The 6,149-nt window shown below is 44.9% G+C and overlaps 1 long non-coding RNA gene across 1 annotated transcript; it reads left to right on the top strand.

The window, feature by feature from the left end:
- The first annotated feature begins 4,031 nt into the window (after positions 1-4,031).
- On the top strand, positions 4,032-5,778 carry LOC144341536 (uncharacterized). Its single transcript, XR_013418526.1, has 2 exons — positions 4,032-4,190; positions 4,825-5,778. It is a non-coding gene; the product is annotated as an uncharacterized LOC144341536 (long non-coding RNA).
- The last annotated feature ends 371 nt before the right edge of the window (positions 5,779-6,149 follow it).

Genomic DNA, 6,149 nt, shown 5'->3' with positions numbered 1-6,149 from the left:
GGAGTCTCACGGAGGCACTTGAGCACTGGGCACTAGTGCTAGGGACTAGGCACCCAGGGGCCATGGTTGAGCCTCACAACACTCATGCCGCCTCCTCCTGTGTGGTGTTATCTGCTCCCTTCTCCCAGACTCACTTTCTGGACAGATCAGAAGCTCTGCACCCGATTTTGGTACTAATGGTATTATGGATTACGTTTTAGCTCCCGTTTCTGTGTCTTAGCTGAAAAGGAATGTGTTGGAACTTGTGGGGCAGACAGAAACAGACATTTAGAATTTGGGCAGCCAGGCAGGCATGTTGTATTAGTCTGTTCTCACATTGCTATAGAAATACCTGGGACTGGATAATTTATAAAGAAAAGTTTAATTGGCTCACAGTTTTGCAGGCTGTGGAGGGAGCATGATGCTGGCATCTGCTCAGCTTCTGGGGAGGCTTCAGGAAGCTTACCATCATTGTGAAAGACAAAAGGGGAGCAGTTGTCTCATACAACAGGAGCAGGAGCAAGAGCAAGAGCGAGTAAGGGGGAATGTACTACACAGTTGGTTTTTTTTTTTTTTTTTGAGACGGAGTTTCGCTCTGTCACCAAGGCTGTAATGCAGTGATGCAGTCTTGGCTCATTGCAACCTCCACCTCCTGAGTTCAAGTGATTCTCCTGACTCAACCTCCCACGTAGCTGGGACTACAGGCACCTGCCACCACTCCCAGCTAATTTTTTTATTTTTTATTTTTTTAGTAGAGATGGGGTTTTACCATGTTGGCCAGGCTGGTCTTGAACTCCTGACCTCAAGTGATCCACCCGCCTCGGCCTCCCAAAGTGTTGGGATTACAGGCGTGAGCCACTGTGCCTGGCCTTACTATACACTTTTAAATCACCAGCTCTCATGAGAACTCACTATCCTGAGAACAGCACCAAGGGAGATGGTGTTAAGCCATGAGAAAACCACCCCCATGATCCAGTTATCTCCCACCAGGCCACACCTCCAACACTGGGGACTACAATTCGACATGAGGTTTGGGCAGGACACGGGTCTAAACCATACCACATGCCTTGACTGGGCTTCCTTGATTTTAAATGTGATCTCCTGAGGGTGAGTGCAAGCTCTTGTGGAATGTGTGTAGTTTGCCCCACTGAATGAGTTGCTTGAGAACAGGAACTGGCTCTTACTCCTCTCCAGCCCCAAGCTCATTACTCTGCCTGGCACCTGCTAGGCCCCTTTAAATTGTTATTCAATGAAGTATTTGAGAAATTAGTTGAGGAGAAAACCAAGACAACTCAGCTCTGCACAAGATCACATAGTCTGCATAGAGTCCAATACTACTAACGTCCTGGGTACACAGCAGCATGTGCGGGGTCAGAGCCGAGTGTAGTGTGTCAGTCCTTATCTGCACATCCACAATTCTACAGGAAGCTAAAGCCCGCACTAGTTGTATGAGATACCACGCCTTCCTCCAAATCCCAGGTTCTAATCAGAGCAGGTGCTGCCTGTCGAAGGTGAAGGAGGTCACTGCCGGCACTGCTGCCGATGTTTCAGTTCTCCCTCATCCTGCGTGTGGGGTGGGGTGAGTAGGGCTGGCTTTGCCCTTCGGCCTTCTTTCAGCCTGGTTTGCTGGTGCGACAGTTCGTCTCCCTTCTGGGTTCAGCATGAAGCAGTTCATCCTTCCCAGCTAAAGTTCAAAAGGTTAAAAGTCTTTTGAGGACCAAATGTCTTCCAAGGGAACAGAAAAGAAGGCTGTCCTGAGGTTGTCCGTCTGGCCTGACCCAGCACAGCGTGAGCCAGGATATACGGGGTGGTTCTCTTCGATTAGCTGGATTCTGTTTTCATTTTGACGTTAGGAGCGGAAGTTGCTGGGACAGATTCTGGAAATGGAGCCAGGGCTATTTCTGTGTAAGTACCATGCGCCAACCAACTGTACCGCTGGAGCTCAGAGCTGGAGCTGTTTCTGACTCACATCTCAGTAGCCGTCTGTGGTGATGGCCTGCTGTCTAGGCTGTTTAAGTGGCTCAAGGGAGTGTGATTTTGGACCAGTAAGCAGCAGCTTCTACCCTGTGAGGTTTAAGCCCATCTCTCTTCTAGCTCTGTCCTAAAGAATCCCAGACCCATCTGTACCAGCTGGTACCAGTGGGCACCATAAGGGCAGAAACAGCATCTGACTTGAACCACTCTGTCATCCCAGCATGCAGCACAGGGCCTGAGTAAAAGGAATCCAGGTGTTTTGTTTTTTTAATGCAGTGCCTACCCTATGAGGGATTTTTTTTTTTTTTTTTTTTTTTTTTAGATGGAGTTTTGCTCTTGTTGCCCAGGCTGGAGTGCAGTGGCACGATCTCGGCTCACTGCAACCTCCGCCTCCCGGGTTCAAGTAATTCTCCTGCCTCAGCCTCCTGAGTAGCTGGGATTACAGGCATGCACCACAACGCCTGGCTAATTTTGTATTTTTAGTAGAAACAGGGTTTCTCCATGTTGGTCAGGCTGGTCTCGAACTCCGGACCTCAGGTGATCTGCCCGCCTTGGCCTCTCAAAGTGCTGGGATTACAGGCGTGAGCCACTGCGTCTGGCTGAGGGGTTTTTTAATCTAATGAGGCTCTAGATTTAAAAAACCCCTATTCCTTACTTAGGAAGCCTTTCTCCGCCTATCTTAATTGTTCCGCTCTGAAACCCTGTTCCTTCTCTTACAAACTCTAAACTGCTTCATTTCTCTGCTGGGAAACCCAGAGATGCCATGTTCTGGGGATCCTTGACTTCCTGGATGCCTTTCTTCTCATAGGGCCCTTTGTACTTCTCTCCCCTTGGCATGTGGATTGGATAGCACTCCCACCTGAGGAGGCCATGCTTTGCAGTGGGCCCTGCAAGAGCTATGATGGGCCATGAAATCATACAGGTCTGGGTTGGAATCCCTCTCTGGGCCTAACCCCTAGGCTGAGTGTCCTCCCCAGGCCATTTTTCCTGACTTCCTTGGAAATGAGGAAGGGTCAAGGGTCTTGAGGGCTAACTCGAATGTCCTGCACCTTGCGGGGACTAAGGTCATCCTGGCCCATGTGGCACCTACCTGGTCTTCTAGGAAGACAGACCTAGGGAGAAATTGAGGGAAAGGAAGGATAAGGGTTGAGGTCAGGGCTGGATGACCATAATCTGAATTTGCTGTGCCTGTTGCAGCCTCCTACCTTGTAAAGTGAGTGATAGATTAGCTCGCTGGCCTGTTAGGAAGAGTAAATGGATTGATGTTTGTGGAAGGGCTTTGTGCATAGGGAGGAGTTTTCACCATGTCACTGACCACAGAAGAGCCAGCTTGAGCCTTGAGCCCACCAAGGAGGGATAGCCCACAGTTTCTGCTCAGGAGTGGCCCACAGTCCTGGGGCTGCCTTCCCTAGTCCCCTTGGGACTACCTTGAGGCACACAGCTAGTCAGAGCTGGGTTTCTCCTGAACCATCCAGGCATGTATGGTCCTTTTAGGGAATAGGTGGGTCTCCTTTGGAGCCTCTCAACCCCATTCCCTGTTCTCCATCCTCATCCTTTCCCAATAATGAGGCCAAGGGGTTCTTCCCATCATTCCCTGGACTGTTCCCAAGAAAGGACAGAGGCAAGGGGACCGAGGACCCCAGAGAGGTGGCTACTTTTAGGCTACACGGTATGTATGTCTGAGCCTCTCCTTGGGGAGCAAGGATGGAGGCAGGACTTGGGCTGTGGAGGGTCACTCTCCACATTCTACTATGACCATGGCATTGCATTAAAAGCAAAACACCTGGACCCCTTTTACTTAGGCCCTGTGCTGCATGCTGGGATGACAAAGTGTTTCAAGGCAGATGCTGTTTCTGCCCTTGTGGTGCCCACTGTCAGGTAGAGAAGAAAAAGAATCATAGTGAAGTGTGATGAATGCTATAGGCTGAAAACTGCGTTTTACTTTTTTTTCCTCATAAAGGTAATTTAGACATTCTGATAACAGCTAACACAGGGCTCACTACGGATTGAGAATTTGCTGTTTCTGTGTGTGCAACCAACCCAATAAGGCAGTTACTATTATTATCCTCATTTTACAGATAAGGAGCCAGGAGCATAGAAAGTTTAAGCAAGTTGCCCAAGGTCACGGACGTGCTGAGAGAGAGCTGGGATTTGAATTAAGGCACAGTCTGTTTCCATACTCCCTGCTCTCTATCACTAATTCTCCATTACTCTGGAAAATGAAACAGCTACAGAAGGTAAGAAAAAGAAATTATTCAAAAGTTCTCTACTCTTAGGCCTTCAACATTTGTGTGTATTCTCCTTTTTTTCCCTTTTAAACTTTCTTTTATTGTGTTATGACACAGCACACTACAGAAAAATGCATCAAACAAATGTACAGCTTAACAAATTATTATAAAGTAAATACTGTTTAACCACTGCTCAGGTAAAGAAATAGAATTTTGCCAACACCCCCAATCCTCACTTCCTAATTATTACCCTCAGTCTCCTCCCACAGGGAGCTATCATTTTGATCTTTATGGCAATTATTTTTTCACTTTGCTTTTGAGATTTACTATCTAAGCATATATGTGTAAAACATCATCATTTAGTAGGTTTTGGAATTTTAGATAAACTGCATCATACCACATGCATTATACATGTTTGTGCTGGCTGCTTTCACTCAACATTAGATTGTGAGTTTCATCATGGTAGTTAAGTGTGTAGCATCAGTTTATTCATTTTCATAGCTACATTGTATTCTACTGTAAAAATATACTCATTATGCTTAACTAACCCACATTTGATAGACGTTTGAGTTGTTCCTAGTTTCATGCTATTATGGGTGATACTGTTAGGAATATTCTTACACATGTCTTTTCTTGTTTGCAGGGGTATTTGCATCTTTGGTGGGTATACACTTAGGAGTGGAATTGCTGGATGTATATGTCCAGCTTGAATAGCTAACGTCAAACAATTTTATAAGGTGATTGGATCAATTTATATTTCTATAAATTTTTTCTTTTTTTTTTTTTTTGAGACGGAGTCTCGCTCTATCACCCAGGCTGGAGTGCAGTGGTGTGATATCAGCTCATGGCAACCTCCGCCTCCTTGGTTCAAGCAATTCTCCTCCTTCAGCCTCCTGAGTAGCTGGGGCTACAGGTGTGCGCCACCATGCCCAGCTAATTTTTGTATTTTTATTAGAGACAGAGTTTCAGCATGTTGCACAGGCTGGTCTCAAACTCCTGAGCTCAAGTGATCCACCCGCCTCAGCATCCCAAAATGCTGGGATTACAGGCATGAGCCACTGCACCCAGCCCAAATTTATATTTCTTCCGGCCTGTGAAAGTTCTTGTTGCTCTCCACATCTTTGCTTACACTTGGCATTATTAGTGTTCTTAATTTCAGCTATGCTGGTGGATATGCAGTGGTCTCTCCTTGTGGTTTGACTTTGCCTTTCCCTGATGACTAATCATATTGATAATTTTTCATATATTGATTGGACATTTGCATATCTTCTTTTGTGATGGGCTTGTTCAAGTCACTTGCTTATTTTTCCATCGGGGTGTCTGTCTTTTTCTTATTCGTGTGAGTTCTCTGTTCTGGATATAAGCCCTTCATTGGTTATATATGTGATAAACAGCCACTTGTATGCTGTGACTTGCCTTGTCACTTTCAGAATGGTATCTTTTCATGAACATTTTTTGTAAGGAAATTACAGCTCTGTTTTATTGAGGTATACTTTACATACATAAATTCATAGATTTTAAACATTTAATCAGTTTTGACAACTGTATATATCTTTGTAACTGCCACCCCCAAACAACATAAAAGATATTTCCATCACTCCTGAAAATTCCCTAGTGTCATTTTCTACGCAATTCTTCACCGATCTTCCAGAGGCAATGACTTTCTGATTTCTATCACAATACATTACTTCTGCCTGTTCTAGAATTTCAGATAGAATAAAAAGTATATGTTCTTTTGTGTCTAGCTTCTTTTGGTCAATATAACGTTTTTGCTTTTTATTTTTAGATTCATCTATATTGTTGAATTATCAATAGTCATTGCTTTTTATTGCTGAGATTCATCAATAACACTGAGTAGTTTTCATTGAGTGAAGAAACCACAATTTGTTTATCCATTCTCCTGTTGATGGATGTTGGTGGTGTTTGCAGATATTGATCTAGCTATATATGAATTTAATATTATAAACA

This window comes from Macaca mulatta, chromosome 6 (genome assembly GCF_049350105.2).
Source record: "Macaca mulatta isolate MMU2019108-1 chromosome 6, T2T-MMU8v2.0, whole genome shotgun sequence".
NCBI classification, from domain to species: Eukaryota; Metazoa; Chordata; class Mammalia; order Primates; family Cercopithecidae; genus Macaca; species Macaca mulatta.
The sequence above is the reverse complement of the archived record's forward strand: the minus strand, read 5'-3'. Positions and strand labels throughout refer to the sequence as shown.